Source organism: Nannospalax galili, unplaced genomic scaffold (genome assembly GCF_000622305.1).
Source record: "Nannospalax galili isolate Female #2095 unplaced genomic scaffold, S.galili_v1.0 scaffold751, whole genome shotgun sequence".
NCBI classification, from domain to species: Eukaryota; Metazoa; Chordata; class Mammalia; order Rodentia; family Spalacidae; genus Nannospalax; species Nannospalax galili.
Window position 1 is genome coordinate 5903909 of NW_008331125.1, and position 16994 is coordinate 5920902.

At 36.9% G+C, this 16994-nt stretch overlaps 1 protein-coding gene and 1 pseudogene across 6 annotated transcripts in view; one reads left to right on the top strand and one right to left on the bottom strand.

Annotated features, from left to right (window-relative positions):
* The window catches only part of LOC103724528 (cAMP-specific 3',5'-cyclic phosphodiesterase 4D-like), a 754636-nt gene that overhangs the window by 657320 nt on the left and 80322 nt on the right, over nucleotides 1-16994 (top strand). The window lies entirely within an intron of this gene.
* Nucleotides 6645-7551, bottom strand: LOC103724639 (annotated as a pseudogene).

Here is a 16994-nt window from a genome sequence, read left to right on the forward strand (position 1 = left end):
AATCCCATCTCTGACTTCTACTATTTTCTTTAAAAAGAATATATATATATAATATATTACACACACACACACACATATATATATATATACATATTCTAAATTCTAAGCCAAAATATCAGTGAGTGTGTTGACACTGAGTCAGGCCATTTCGGATACCATGATCCAAATGATCCAATAAGGAAATGATTTTGTGAAGCTTTATAGTCACTGAACACAAGAAAGTTACACATCAAGGAATTTTTAAAAAAATATTTTATTATTTTTATTTTATGTGTATGCATGTATTGCCTGCATGTAGGTAAGTACACCTGTGCAATGCCCACAGAAGACAGAAGGGGCAGTCGGATCCCATGGAACTCGAATTATGGACAGTTGTTAGGTGCTGGGATTCAAACCCAGGTGTTCTGCAAGAACACTCAGAGTTCTTAACCACAGAGCCATCTCTCCAGCCCAAATCAAGGAATTTTAAAATACATTTCTCGGAATATCAGATAGACAGGTTATAGAAAAATGAGGAAATCTATGCTTAGAGGTTTTAGATGTTTCTACTATCAGATGAGGTTCTTAGCTTTTCAGTTTGGGAAGCTAATAGTCTGTGAATACATTCCAATGCTTTACCTGATAAGGTCCTACACTAGGTAGACAAGGAATGGCTATGGAGGGGACTCAAGACAGCACAAGATAATTTGGCTCTGGATCTGCAAAATGCCAATTCCCCATAATCATCAAGTTCTAACCAGTCAATCAGCCAAGTAAAATCTTTAGCAAAGGTATGGCTTTTTTTTTTTTTTCCGGGAGCTTCAGTTCACAGTTGGCCTGTTAGCCAAGCATACATCTGGCACATATGGAAGCCAAATGTTATTTTAGATTCTATGGTTCTAGGAAGGCTCATTCCTGGGACCTGATAGCAATGGAAGTGAGTATACAGAAATGCAATCTTTAGGAAGGAAATAGTTGTAAAGTCATAAAAGAAGAAGCCTCTGGATAGATTAACATTAACATTATTAAGAGGTCTGTGCCCATCAGTCACTGTGTGAGTACAGCAGGTGCTCTGAGACCACAATCCTGATTCTGGTCACCCTGTGAAGTTACTACCCATTCCAAGACTTCAGTCTTACTATTAGTTTCCCTTGGAGTGCAGAACCTGCCATCTGCCTTCTGTCCTGTATGATGAGTCATTATCACCTTGCTGAGGCAGGATCACCTCAGTTGCCATGCCAGTGAGTCAGTTGTCTTCCTGGTTGAACACACAGGGAGAGCTCTAGGAATCTCAGAGAAGACCCTTGACTATTAAAAAACAAATACAGATTGCATACCTCAGCAAGGTTATCACCATTTTGTTGGTGGTGATTTGTTTGCTTGTTTATTGGCAGATTGGGTAACATCTCTGCATGGTTTTGTTTTATGATATTTTATTCTTTACACACACACACACACACACACACAGTTTTGTCTTTGTTGTCTTTTTTTCTAACATTGTAGTGGCTAGTTTCCCTTTATATTTGGTTCTTTTTGTAGCTACTTGCAATTTGTACATTATCTGTGAACACACAGTCTGAATTGACCTTTATTCCACCAGAATAGATCTTCATGATTTTCCCTCTATTTAATAGACCTACATTTCTACATCTACAATAGGCTTCCTACCACTTCTACTAATTCCACCCCTATACCTTAGTTCTTATTTTTAATGTATCCTATCTTTCCTCGACTTCCAATTTATTCTTCATTTTACTACTTAAATACTGAACTACAGCTTCTCTAGCCAGTACTGCAATGTCACTGTCTTTGAATCATACAGGGATACAAGTGTAATATAAAGGATCTCATACAGTTAGACAAAATCAGCACTGCTGGCTAACAATGTGGGAGCACTATTGTGTCACCAACTCCCTCCAAAGCTGGAGGAAATACAATTCCTAAAGATTTTTATAGGGAAACTCATAGGAAAAAAAAAACAGTGTTGGAAAGGGAGAAATTAAAACAAGAAGGCATCTATTCTAAGAGATGCACAAAACACAATAAATAAACACAGAGAATATATGACAACCACCTGCCACAATCTATTCTCAATCCCCAACACCCCTGAAATGGAAGCCAGAATCAGCAAGAGAGCTGAAATGTCCAACAAAAAATTAAGGGTCTTACTTTTAAAAAAGTATTAATGGAATGTTAGTTAATCCATGATCAAAAGCAACTTGGGGAAGAAAGAGTTAATTTTTGCTTATGATTCCAAAAGAAGAGTCCATAATGGCAGGGGAAGCATGGCAGCAGTCAGCTTGAACAGAGCAGAACATTGAGAGGAAACTGACTTTCAACACAAACACTAAGCAGAGAGAAAGAACAGGAGCTGGGGCAAGGTTACCTCTTAAAGGTTTTATAATATCCCCAAAATAGCACCAACAACTAGAAACCAAATACCTGAGCCTATTGGAGACATTTCTTATTCAGACCATCACAGATGACCATATAGAAGAGTCATAAGTAAGACTTCAAAAGAAGATCCATAAGCAGATGCATGAACTAAGAAAATCTGTCCAAGACCTAGGCATGACAGTTTCCAAAGTGAAGAAAACTAGATTATAGAAGAAAGTATAAATTATAGAAGAAAATATCAGCAAGGAACTATAATACTGAAAAACAATCAAACACAAATTCTAGAAATGACAGAGTCAAACAATTAAATAAAAACCACACTAGAAAGCATCACCAACAGGTTACATCATGCAGAAAATGAATTTCAAAAAAAATGAGGAAAATATAAAGACAATAAAACACTCAGACATTGTGAGGAATAAGTTCTTGAGCATAACTAATATTTCTAAGAATTCTGGGATACATTCAAGATCCAAGCCTTCTAACTATGGGATAGAAGGAATGGGAACTGGGACAAAATCAAAAGGAATAGACAGACTATTTAGCCCAATTCTAGCAGAAAGATTTACAAAACTAAAAAAAGATGTCAATGTCTAAACACAAGAGGTATTTAGATTCCCAAATAGACATTACCAGAGAAGAGCCTTTTCATAGCAAATCATTGTCAAGATGTCAAAAGTACAAACTAAATAAACAATACTAAAAACTGTTAAGGGAAAATATCAATTCAAAACAAACGTAGAAAAGTTATAATAATGTCAAATTTTTCACCAACAACTATAAAATTCAGAAAAGTATGAGATGGCATATTTCAAGCCCTAAAACCAAATAATATTTAAAAGGAATACTACACCCAGCAAAATTATCTTTCAGAATTGATGGAGAAGTAAGGGTGTTTCAAAACAAAAGCAAATTAAGGTAATTTGTGTAAATGAATTCTTAAAGAACACTATTCATGGAGAAAAAAAGAATAAAAGGTCACATAGGCCTTGAAAGTGTAGCAGTGGGAGACTTCCATGCCCATCGTCATGTTTAGATTTCTTTCCAAACTTCAAAGTTTGAAGTCTGTAGATCAACAGGACTTCACAGGTATCTACAAAATATTTCACTGAACAGGTAATACACAGTCTCAGTGACACATGGAAACTTCAAAGTTCATCACATCGTAGGTCACAAAGCAAACATTGATAAATGCAAAAGATTGAAATGATTCCTTCTATTCTATCAGATCACAGTGGAATAAGTAGAAATCAACAGCAAATGAAATCAGAAATGATACAAAAATTTGGAGATTGAACAATATGCATTTCCATAACGCATAGGTCATTGAAAAAATTAGGGAGGAAATTTTAAAATTCCTAGAAAAAAATTGAAAAGAATGACAAAAATACCAGAGTTTCTAAGATAGCTAAGGCAGTCATAGAAGCAAGTTTATAGCTTTGAATTCTCAGATTAAAAAGCCAGAGCAATCTAAATTAATAGCATAATTCTCCATCTTAAAGCTGTAGAAAGATTCCAAAACATTTCAAACCCAGTAGATGGCAACAAATAATTAAGATTAGAGTAGAAAATAATGAAACAGAGACTAAAAGAACAGTACATAGAATAAAAGAAAGATGGTTCTTTACAAAAGATGTTTGGCAAACTCCTAGTCAAACTAACTATATTTGTTACTTTTCTGTTGCTGTGATAGAAACACCATGATCAAGGGAACTTATAAAAGGAAGAACTAAATTTTTTCCAGTTTTTAGCTTTTATTTTTGTAACATTTATTTTTTAATTTGATTTTATTGAATTTTTGTGTATTTCATACAGAATATCTCAAACAATCTTAATCATCTTTATACTGTCCACATGGGCACCCTCCCATAGCTACCCCACTGGAACCCATTTACTGTGTCATCTGTGTTAAGGCCCACTGTGTCAAGTCAGTGTCCCTCAGTATCCACTGAGATCTACTCAGTCAGCCTATCTAGAATCCCTTGTTTTAGGAAGACCAGTTCTTCCTCACCTAGCAGTAATCAGTTGCCTATATTTCTTTAGCTAAGAATGGAATATGCTGTTCATTTCTCCAGTTCCATGCTGGGTTTTAGTCTGCCTGAGCTTTCATGGGACTTGTGTTTGCTGACACCATTACCATAGAATCATTATTTAGCTTATGATAGCAAGGGGGCAAGAGTCCATCATGGCAGGGAGGCATGGTGGCAAAAGTGGCTGGAGCTGGAGCAGAAGCTAAGTTCTCACATGTTCAAGCAGGCACGGGAAGCAGAGAGCAACTGGAGCTCCAACAAGGCTTAAGAACTCTGTAAGTCTGCCCCCACTAACATGCTTCCTTCAGCATGGCTACACCTTCTAAGCCCTCCCAAAATAGCAGCACCAACTGGGGACAAAATGGTCATATACTTGGGGCCTATGGGAGGCATTCTTATTTGAACCATCACACTAAACTGAAGAAAGCTCAAAATGAGAAATTAAAAGGGTGTTATTATTGTTACAGTGGACTCCAATGGAATCTAGAAGATCATTAGGAACTACTTTAAAAAATTTGTTGTCAAAAAAGCTACAAAATATAGAAGAAATGGATAAATCTCTTTTTTATTTGTTTATTTACTTCTATGTGTCTGTGTGGTTTGCTTTCATGTATGTGAATGCAGCACATGTGTGCAATGCCTGAAAAGGCCAAAAGAGGGCATTGGATCCCCTGGAACTAGAGTTAGAGATGGTTGTTAGCTGCCACGAGGGTGCTGGGAACTAAATCCAGGTGAAATGGATGAATTTCTTTCTTTGTTGTTATTGTTTATTTATTTTTATTGAGTTTTTGTGCATTTCATATAATGGATCTTAATCAAATTTAAATTCTCTCCCCCATCTGTACTCATGATAGCTCCCCCCACTTAATTTTATGCATTCTGTCATATATGTTCAGGCTTATCCAGTCAAGCATTTGTACCCAGATGTCCCTTGTTGCAAGTTCATCCACTGGAGTCTAGTCAGCCTATCTAGAGTCACTCCCTTAAAGAGGATCTACTCTCCTTCACCCTCCAGTATTCAGTTGCCAAAAATTGCTCCACTAGAGCTGGGGCCTGCTGTGCCTTTCCTTAGTTCTATGCTGGGTTTTTGTCTTATTGAGTCAGTATGGGTCTTGTATAAACTGTCACTGTTGTTTCAAGTTCATATGGTCACGTTTCCACTCAGAAGCCTGAAAGTCTCTGTTTGCTATGGTCATACAATTTCTAAATGCACATGCCTTACCAAAATTAAATCCAGAAGATATAAATAACTTAAACAGATTTATTGCAAGCAACCAGGTTAAGGCTATAATTAAGTTTCTTAACAAAGGAGAGCCCTGGGTTCACTGATGAATCCTATCAAACTTTTCAAAGAAAGATTTGTTTCATTTTATTTTATTTTATTTTATTTTATTTTATTTTATTTTATGTGAATGTATTTTGTTTGTGTATGTGTACTATGTGCCTGATTCTCAGAGAAGCTAGGACAGTGCATTGGATACCCCTGAAACTGGAGTTACACATGGTTGCGAGCCAACATGCAGGTATTAGAAACTGAATGGGGTTCTCTTCAAGAGTAGCAAGTGCTCTTAATTGCTGAGCCATCTCTCCAGGCCCCTCTATCAAACTTTTAAGGAGGTTTAATACCCTCCTTCTCAAACTGTTCTAAAAAATAGAAATGGAAAGAATATCACCAAACTTATTCTATGAAGCTAGTATCATTCTGTTATCAACATCAGTTAAAGGCACACAACTGTGAACAGACAGACAGACAGACAGACACACACACACATGAAAACTAGAGATCAGTTTAACTGATGAATATAAATGCAAAAATTCTCAGTAGTGGTTGAAACCAGAACCCAAGAAGACGTAAAGAACATCATACATTGTGACCAAATGAACTTCATTCCAAGAATGCAAGGTTGGCACAATATATGCAAATAGATAAATGTACTATGCAATACAAACAGTCTCAAGGACAAAAATATAATCATATCCATTAATACAGAAAATTTCTTTGTCATAGTTCAATGCAATTTTATGTTAAAAGACCTGGAAAAATCAGGAATAGACAGACCAACCACAAAGCAGTAAAGGCTATTTATGACAAACCAACAGCCAGTGTTATACTAATCAAGGTAAAACTGAGACCGTTTCCTCTGAAACCTGGAAGGAGATAAGGATGCCCTCTCTCTCCACTCTGTTTAGAAACTTTTTTCCACTTACATTTTGCTTAAGTTTTTGCAGAAGAACAGTTTATAACCATTCAGTGGTTGTTTAAACTCATTCAGTGGCCTGAGCACTAAGCTGCAGAGCAGTTCTCAGTGGCTGGATGGGCATTCCCGGCTTTGGATGGGACCCACTAAATAGTCATGGAGGCACCTGCACCTTTGAACCAGCTATTACCTTAGGATGAGCAGCAGTGAACTCAGGTGCTGGTGCTGTCTCTTCACCCTGAAATTCTTTGGACACAGTCTTTTCAGCAACAGCTTGCTTTTTTTTAGTCTCTTCGAGATCTCTGTAGAAGTGGCAGAGATCAGGCATGACCTGACATGGGTGCTCATGGGAGATGGGATGAAACATTTTTGCAACTTCCTGGGCCAGTATCCACCATATCAGACATACTGAATATGAGCTTACAGTTGCCTGTGATGGAAATACCCACATGGTACAGAGGAGGCTCTGTGTTACAAAGAGCAGTGGTAGGTGAATTAATCTAACACTCCTCTGTGAGAGGCTGGTGGTCAGTCCTGGGATCAGTCATCACTAGAAGCCATGATTCTCTGCTACTTGTTTGGATCTGGTTAGTGAATGCCCCAGGAGTAAGGAGGTGAGCAATTTCAGTGGCTCTAGTGGCCACAGCAAACTTCAGAGCAGCCCATTGGTGGGTGTTTCTAGAGGAGGTGATGATAACATCAGGAGGATTTCCAGTGGCTACAATGACTTGAGCTGCCGGCTTTTCCCAGGTTCTCTTCAGATGTGTGATGTAGATACCATCACTTTTCTTTTAAAGAACTGTTCCATTTGGAGATTGAGGTTGGTGCCACCTAAGGTGGGTTTTTGCTGCAAGAAATGTGAGGACATTCTCCTCCATTTGCAGGACATCAGGGTCCCAAATATTGTGTGCACATTTAAGTACAGTGGGAATCAAGAACCTTGTCATATGGCCCCCTTCCCTGGACCGTGACGCAAGGCTCTTCACTCTTACACAGTATTTAAAGTCTTACCTGGAACAATAAGACAAGAGAAAGGTATTAAAGGGGTAAAGAATAGCAAAAGAAGTCAAACTATCCCTATTCACATGATTCTATTCTTATAGACCCTACTGACTATACTAGAAAACTCTTAGAGTTAATAAACACTTTCAGGAGAGTTGCCAGATACAAAAATCAACATACAAAAAGGAGTACTTTTCATATGTACCAGAAATGAGCTTGATGAAAAAGAATTCAGGAAAAATATCTTATTTGTAATACCTCTAAAATAAAGAACCTAGCAATAAATCTAGCCTCTACAATGAGAACTTTAAGAAATTAAAGGACATACTAGATGATGGAAACAGCTTGTTGTGTTCCTGGACTGGCATAATTAATATTTTGAAAATGGCTGTAACAACAAAAGTAATTGATAAATTCATCAAAAATTCAATAGCATTCTTCACAGAACTAGAAGAAAACAATCCAGAAATTCATATGGAAGCACAAAGGGCCATGAACAAATAAAGCACTCCTTAGCAGAAAAAGCACCACTATTAAAGTAACACATACCTGAGAGGACATGGAAAAGAAATGAACCCATGCAGCTACGAATATCTAATCTCTGATAAAAGTGTGAAAATAGACACTGGGTGAAAAAAGCAGCTTATTCAGCAAATGGTTCTGGCAGAACTACAGATCCACCTATAGAAGAAGTAAAACAGATCCACACCTCTTACTCTGCAAAGAAATCAATGTAAGGTAGATCAAGGGCTTCATTTAAATCCTGAAACTAATAGAGGAAAATATAGGAAATAGACTTTAAGATAAAGGTACAGGCAAGAACTTTCTGAACAGATCTCCCAGCACAGGAAATAGCCCCAAGAAGTAACAGAATGATTATATGAAAATTTCTTCACAGGAAAGGCTGTGATGAATGCAAAGGGAACAGGCAGCCTTCATAATGGGAGAATTATTTTTTTGCCAGACTGTACTTTAGAAGGTAACATAATGCTTAATCTCATTGACCACTATTGTGCTAGGAATTAGACGTGACTAGCCACTGAATGCATATTTTACATTGACTTTCTTAGGAAAAGTATTTTTTGTTGTTGTTAAATTTATTTTGCATCCCGAATTCTCTCTTTTGTCCTCTATTTAAAAATAATTGTATTAGAGTGCTATTTAATATTTAAACTGTATTGCTGTACATACAGTATTATTAACAATTAGTCTGGTGGAGTGGCGCACTCTTTAATCTCAGCAATCTGGAGGCAGAAGCAGGCAGATCTGCAAGATCAAGTCCAGCCTGGTCTATACAGTGAGTACCAAATCAGCTGATGCTACAGGGATACCCTTCTCAAAAAGCAAAAAAACAAAACAAAACAAAGCTGCTTTGAGAATGAGGTTAGAGATGCCTCAGCATTTAAGAGTGCTTGCTGCTCTTTTGGTGGTCCAGTGTTCATTTCTCAGCACCTACATCATGAGACCCACAACCACCTATACATTTAGGTTCATAGGATCCAATATCTATTCTGGTCTTTGTGGGCACCTACACACGTGTGTACATACACATAGACAGATGCATAAATAAAAATAAATAAAACTTTGAGAAAAAGCTACTTTGAACTGAGAGTTGTTGGCAGTTGATGGTTACAGAGAGAGAGAGAGTGGCTTTCTTCAGTGAATACATTTTTAAGGTATATTTTTATTATCTCAGCAGATTTGGCTTGTTCTGAAATTTTAACTCTGTTGCTGACACAGTGCTGTATCTTTTGGCCCTAGCATTTGGCCAATACTCATTAAAAACAACAACAAAATACCATGTGTTACTGTCATTGGAGACTGTTTTTATATAATTTGGGTAGAAAGAGGCAACCCCAAATCTCTAGGCATCCATAGCACAAGTAAATAGGGTAGAAACTGCTCTGAGGTAGTCAGAAGACTGATTCCCAGCCTTTTCCAGGCCTCACAGTAGTGTACACACCATCTGCGGTTTGAGTCAGCTGGGTTACTCCTATAGATTGTTGCCTGTGTGATTGATAGGTTTGGCTAAGTCTCATATTGTGAGGCACCTAGCCATATTTACAAAGGAGATGCCCGCCCAGACAGGTTATACTCTGACAATGAATATAGGCAGCTGTGAGAGATTGACCATTTTATTTAGAAATTTATTGTTGTTGTGTCTTAGCATTTTAATATCAACAGTAGCATAATAATTAAATTTGTTGGACCCAGTTAGTATTTTTCCTTTGCCTCAGTAGGAAAAAAATTGTATTGTTTTGGCTCTAGGAGTTTGGATTTTAAAATCAAGCCTTCCCCACTCCCCCATGAAGTTACTTTGGAGATTTCAAAAGGGTCTCTGCCTATCTTGAAATTGTTTTTTTTTCCCCACAAATTATACTGAATAATGAAATAATTTTTTATGAAAGTAGTCAAATTTTTATCTTTTCTAAACATGGAGAGTGTTTGTAGGAAATTGTGCTAAGCAAACAATCACAACAAAAACATGAAGAACAAGAAGAGACATCATTACCCTTATCCATGGTCTCACTAAAACCGGTATCAGCATTATCCCTGTCATCTAGGAAAATTACAACTATCGTAGGCAAGTTTTTATATATCGGAATGCAAGAATATTTGAAACTGTGTTACAAATGTGGTAGCAGAAACGGTGTCCCAGAATTTTTTTTATTTTTTATTAAATATTTCATTTAATAGTCACATATACATATCATGTGTCTGGATTCAAGGGATTTTGAGTTCAATTACTTGGGATAGTTAGTTGTTGACATAATTGAAGATGTGCAATATTGAGCTTTTCCAAAGTTGAAATGGATATACTCAGAAGGCAGCACATTTGAGGTGAGAAATATGAATCCGAGAGTTAATTTCTTGAACTCTTACAGCACAAGAGGTGGTTAGAAGTACGTAATAGTGTCCTTTCTGTCTAGCCTGACATGAATCTTTGATGTAGTGTGTTTTCCAATTGACAAAATCACCTGGTTTTAGCTCTTATTCATTTAGTTCCTTGCCTGTTGGAAGTTTACTTGGATTCCAGAAACAGGAAAACTCTGACTTGTATTATCTTGAGTTTTGATTTCTCATTCCCCAAGTGATGCCTGAATCCTGTTCTCTGACATCTCCCATCTCCCATCTCTCTTATGTTCCCTGCCACAATTGAGATCTTCAGAATCATTCTCTGATCAATATATTCCAGAAAGCTTTCCCAAGTTCTGTCTGGCACACCCAATGAATGGTATTTATGAGCCGCCAGCCCTTTAAATGTAACATTTTGAGAATCTGAGTCCTGATACTCACTTCCAGACTTCACAAATACTTAGCTCTAGAGCCCAAGTTGTCTACCAGCAGGATATTTTTCTCACTCTATCAAAACCTCCATGAGTCTAATGTGGAACAACATTCCTTCTTTGATTGTATTGAAAGTATTTTTCTCTTTGTACGTCTTTCCTACTTCTGTTGCATTGCTTTTAAATATGCGGTGAACTGCAATTAGTCTGAAATTTTCTGTGTCCAGAACAATCATTGAAATCCCCAGCCTGTATGTCATTTTTATCCAAATAAATTCTGGTACCAGTTTCTGGTTTTTCAAATGCTGCATATCTCTCAAAGCCTGCATGAAATGCTACAGCCTTTGTAGAATAGTCTCTGTCCCCTGGCATGAAACTGAATGTTCTCTGCATCGCTGTCATATAAAACTCTGGGCTGATCAGATAGCATTGCATTCTTCCCTCCATTCTGTAGGTCTGATCAAAGTCTGCCATGATCTGGAACTACAAGTCTTCATCTTTTCGCCGTTGTTATCTGAAACACCACTCCAGGAGGTTATTGTCAGTAACATAACTGTATTCAAAGGTTTTAGAGGGCTGGAGAGATGGCTCAGCAGTTCAGAGCACTGGCTGCTCTTGCAGAGGACCCAGGTTCAATGCCCAGCACCCACACGGCACATAGCAACTGTCTGTAACTCCAGTTCCAGAGGAATGCAACGTCCTCTTCTGACTTCCACAGGCTTTGCAGGACATGGATAGACTTACATACATGCAGGTAATATATTCATACACATGAAGTAAAAGTAATAGATAAAATTTAAAAGAAAAAATTTAATGGTTTTTGGAATAATGCTGGCTAGTGAAAGCACAAACAGAAGTAAACTGAAATTTGCATGATAAAATGAGTCCTTAGTCATTTATCAGACTCTTTCTGACCCTCCCATGTCATCGTGGACATGGGCCTCCATCTACATACATTTCCTCTCTCCTTGCATCTACTGGGTTTCATAACCTTCACAAAGTGCCAGAGCTAAATTTTCTTCATTATGCTAAATGTGTCATTGTTTTCTAAAAATTACTGTTTGAACTTTGTCTGTCTAGATTGCATAAAAGAGCCTCACCTTCTATAATCAAGCAGATTTTTGTTTTTAATTTTGCTTGACAGCATTTTTGTTCCTCAGGGTGTTCTGTAGACCTGAAATTGTCTTTGGCTAACCAGTAACAGTAAACTCAGTTGCATAACCAAATCACTATAAGATAGGTAAAATTATTATTCATTTATTTTTTTCTATGTGTCTCATTTTCTGTCTATCTAGCCTGAAAATATGCTTAGGGACAGACCACATAGCTCCAAATATTTTTCTTAACAAAAAATGGAAAATATTAGCATTTAAATTCTTAATCTATTATATATGAGTTAGAGTTGTCTTACCAAGTTCTTTTCCTTGGGAATCTTGTTTCCTAACTTACCAAGGAAGTATAATAATATTATTTCATATAATTGTGTAGACTTCAATAATTTCTGTAAAATCATTTAGTTATAGTTGTCACATAGTAGGATGCCTGCTCTCAGGACAAGTTTAAAGTGTTTGATAAATGCAGAAATGTTTCTTCAGTGAGATTTTGAAACTTAAACATGGATTATATTGCAGGATCCCAAAAACTATTTGATACTGTAATTTTCCTTTCTCAATATTGCTGTGTTTACTCTAAAGTTAGTTCCATGGAGTTCTACCCTTAATTGAAGAGACAAGAAATCATGATTTTAAAACTTTAAGCATGAAGAGCAATGACACATTAACTTAGAGACAAATTAGTAATTATGGAAGTACCTTCTCAGATTGTAATGGTTCCTTCTACCTTAATGCTAGCAATCAAAACTACTGAAATAATCTGAGCAGGGTCAGGACTTTAAATGTGAGGAAAATCACATGAATTTGAGACATTATATGTGCAGTACAAGATGTTCCAGTTACAAATTCTCTGCATCCTGTTTAAGAGCAGTGGTGTGGAGACCAGATGCCCTAGTCTAGGCTTCCAGATGAACATTTATCAGGGCTACAGAGCTCTGATGCTCATGCAGAGTGAAGCTTCACTATTTCCTGAAAGGTTAAGCCATGCTCCAGGGCTGGAAGTTGGCAAGTAGGTACTGGAATGTGGAAATTTTCTTTGTACTTGAAATTTTCCAGTTTCCCTCTACAGAAGTGTTCTCTAGCTATTTCCCGACTTAACTCATCTCTTAAGCTGGAAAGTGTTTTCTACCATGTGTGAACTTTCTAAGTTTCACTATAGATTCCATTTAATGCATACAGCCTTTCCAGACTCCCCTAGGTTGAAATAAACAACTATATCTTCCATTATGTTCCCATCACATGAAAATAAAAGCATTTATCACAATCTCCACTTGCTCATGGAGGTGGTGAAAACTTATTGTAGTACAAATTTGAAACCAGATTTCTACTTACCAATTGCTTAGCCAATCCCTAGACTAGTTACTTTACCCCACCCCAGCGTCAGTTACCATACCTATATGTGGGCTTACTAGTAATAGCAACTTCATGATTTTTGTTAAGATTAAAGGTGATGATCCAGTTGAAATTCTAAACCAGGATCTTCCACAGAAGTGGATCAGTCAATGCTAGCTCTTGCTGTTTCTCATAGACAGCACCTCACCTGCCATGCTGGATAGAAAGTTGTTTCATATCAGTGCCCATGAAATGCATACGTCTATGTGGATATAATCAGTAATCATCAAATTATCTATTTATTGGAATTGATAATTATCATGAAGTTAGTGGTATCTCATATAAGTGTACAGATTTTGATAATTTCTGTAAGATCATTCAGGTAGTAACCTGTTAATCCTGCACATAGTAGGAAGCCTGATCTTAGTACAGACTTAGTACAAAGTAAAGCACTTGCTTTAAAACAGGACATGCTTTTTATCTTTAAAAATCCTATTTTCTATACTTACATAGTTATGAAAACATATAATTATTCTTTTGATTTATGATTTACCTAGAAATAAATGGTTTCTAAAAGTACAGTATCTTCTCAATCTACAATTAGAGTGTGTAGCAGGATCAGAAAAACATACAAACGAATCAACATACAGAAATCTCAGCAAATTTTATTTTTATAGAACAAAATTAATTTAATCACTTTATTTTAAAGAAACACATATGGGGGGCTAGAAGGATAGCTTACTGATTAAGAGCACCAGTTGCTCTCGCAGGGGACCTGGATTCACTTCCCAGCACCTACATGATAGTTAACAACCATCTGTAACCCCAGTTCCAAAGGATCAGATGCCCTTTTCTGGCCTCCAGAGGCATTGCATACATGTAGTGTACTTATATACATACAGGCAAAACACTCAAACATATCAAATTTAAAAATAAATAATCTATAATTTAAAAAAATATGGAAATAGTCACAAGCATAATTTAAACTTTAAAATGTACACATATATGAAGTTTTTAAACAAATGTGTTTATAAGCAAAATGGGAATGGGGCAAATATTCTGTAGGGCTGTCTCTTATAAAAATATTGAATACATTAAAATTTACATTTTTCAAATATTATCTAATTTTTAAATGACAAAATCAATATGAAACATTTCAGTTCAGTATTGTTTTGATTGTGATGAAAGCTTTATGAAAGGAGGAGAAAGATTAAGAATTCCCAAAATGTTAAATATTGTTATTATGATGATTGTGATCTTCAATAAAGAAGAGTTTTTCCTTTGTTTCACTTGCCTGTAAGCTAAAGCCACCAGTACCATCATATTTAAGATGGAGCTTTGTCTCACCTCCCTCTGCTTCCCTGGGCTGCACAGCCCACCAGCCTCTTTCCTGGACACCTGGGCTGACCTCTGGGCTTCCTTATTCTTTGCATCCAGGCCAACCCAGGTCCTCCCTGCAGTCCCCAGAAGCCGTTGGGGCCTCTTCTGGCCCCCAACTCCCTTTGCATCCCTGGGTAATATGGCCAGCAGCTACCTGACACCAGCATCTTTCCTGGGCCCTACTCCCAGGACAGTTCAACCCCCAAATTCCTGAGGACAACATCTTTCCTGGAGGGATCCAGACCTTAGGAGAAACTCTGAGAGCATCATTAATAACTTTAAATATTAACAGACTGAACTCCCCAGTCAAAAGGCACAGACTAGGTGAATGGATTAAGAAACAAAATTCATCTTTTTGTTGTCTGCAAAATACTCATCTCACTTTCAAGGACAGGCACTATCTTAAGGTAAAGGATGGGAAAAAATATACCAACTGAATGGCACTAAGAAAAAAGCAGGTGTTGCAATTCTAATATCTGACAAAATAGACTTTAAAACTAATCAGAAGAGATACAGAGGGCTACTTCATTCTGATCAAAGGAACAATAAATCAAGAAGATATTACAATCATGAACATATATTCACCAAACTCTGGAGCACCCAACTTCATAAAAAGAGTACTATAGGACTTTAAGACCCAGATTAAGCCAAACTCATTAATAGTAGGGGACTTTAATACCCTACCGTCTCCATTAGATAGGTCAACAGGGCAGAGAATTAACAGAGAGACATCTGAATTAAAGAACACCATATATCATATGGACCTAACGGACAGCTACCGAGTATTCCACTCAAGCATCAAAGGACATACTTTCTATTCAGTGCCCCATGGAACCTTCTCCAAAATCGATCATATACTGGGGCACAAAACAAACCTCAACAAATACAAAAAGATTGAAATAATTCCATGTATACTATCAGACCACAAGCCAATAAAGCTTAAAATCAACACATGAAGAAGCCCTAGTCACCACATGAACACATGGAGATTAAACAACACACCCCTGAATGATGAATGGGTCAAAAGAGAAATTAAGAAAGAAATAAAAGTATTCTTGGAACTAAATGAAAAGGACAATACAACACAACAAAACCTCTGGGACATGCTGAAAGCTGCCCTTAGAGGGAAATTTTTGGCTCTAAGTGCTGAAATTAAAAAATCAGAAAGAAAACAAATAAATGACTTAACATTGAAACTCAAGACACTTGAAAAGCAACAACAAATGAAACTCAAACCCAGCAGACAAGAAGAAATAACAAAAATCAGGGCATAAATTAATGAAATAGAAACAAAGAAAACAATACAAAGAATCAACGAATCCAAGAGCTGGTTCTTTGAAAAGATAAACAAGAATGACAGACCGTTAGCCCTGTTAACCGAAAGAAAGAAAGAAAGAGCACCTCCAAATCAACAAAATCAGAGATGAAAGAGGAAAAATCACAACAGACACCAGAAGGATCCAGAACATGATAAGGGAATACTTTAAAAACCTATATGCTACTAAATTTGAAAACCTAAAAGAAATGGACAGATATCTAAAGGCATGGGAACCACAAAAACTAAACCAAGAAGAGATTAACAGCTTAAACAGACCCATAGCACAAAAAGAAACTGAAACAGAAATACAAAACCTACCACCTAAAAAAAGCTCAGGAACAGATGGATTTACAGAATTCTATCAGACATTTAAAGAAGATCTACATCCAATACTACTTAATTTATTCAAAGAGATAGAAATGGACAGAGAACTTCCAAATTCCTTCTATGAAGCCAGCATCACTCTAATACCAAAGCCAGCTAAAGATACAACTAAAAATGAAAACTATAGACCCATATCCTTAATGAACATAGATGCAAAAATTCTCAACAAGATACATGCAAAGCGCATACAGATACACATCCAAAAGATCATCCACCATGATCAAGTCGGCTTTATCTCAGAGACACAGAGATGGTTCAACATCTAAGTCAATAGATGTCATAAATCATAAAAATGGGCTCAAAGACAGGAACCACATGGTCATTTCAACAGATGTTGAGAAGGCCTTTGACAAAGTTCAACATGCATTTATGTTCAAAGTCCTAGAGGGAATTGGACTGGAGGGAACATACCTCAACATAATTAGAGCCATATATAACAAACCCACAGCCAACATCATTCTAAATGGAGAAAAACTGGAAGCATTCCCATTGAAGTCAGGAACCAGACAAGGCTGTCCACTATCTCCACTCCTCTTTAACATACTGCTTGAAACTCTTGCTAGAGCAATAAGACA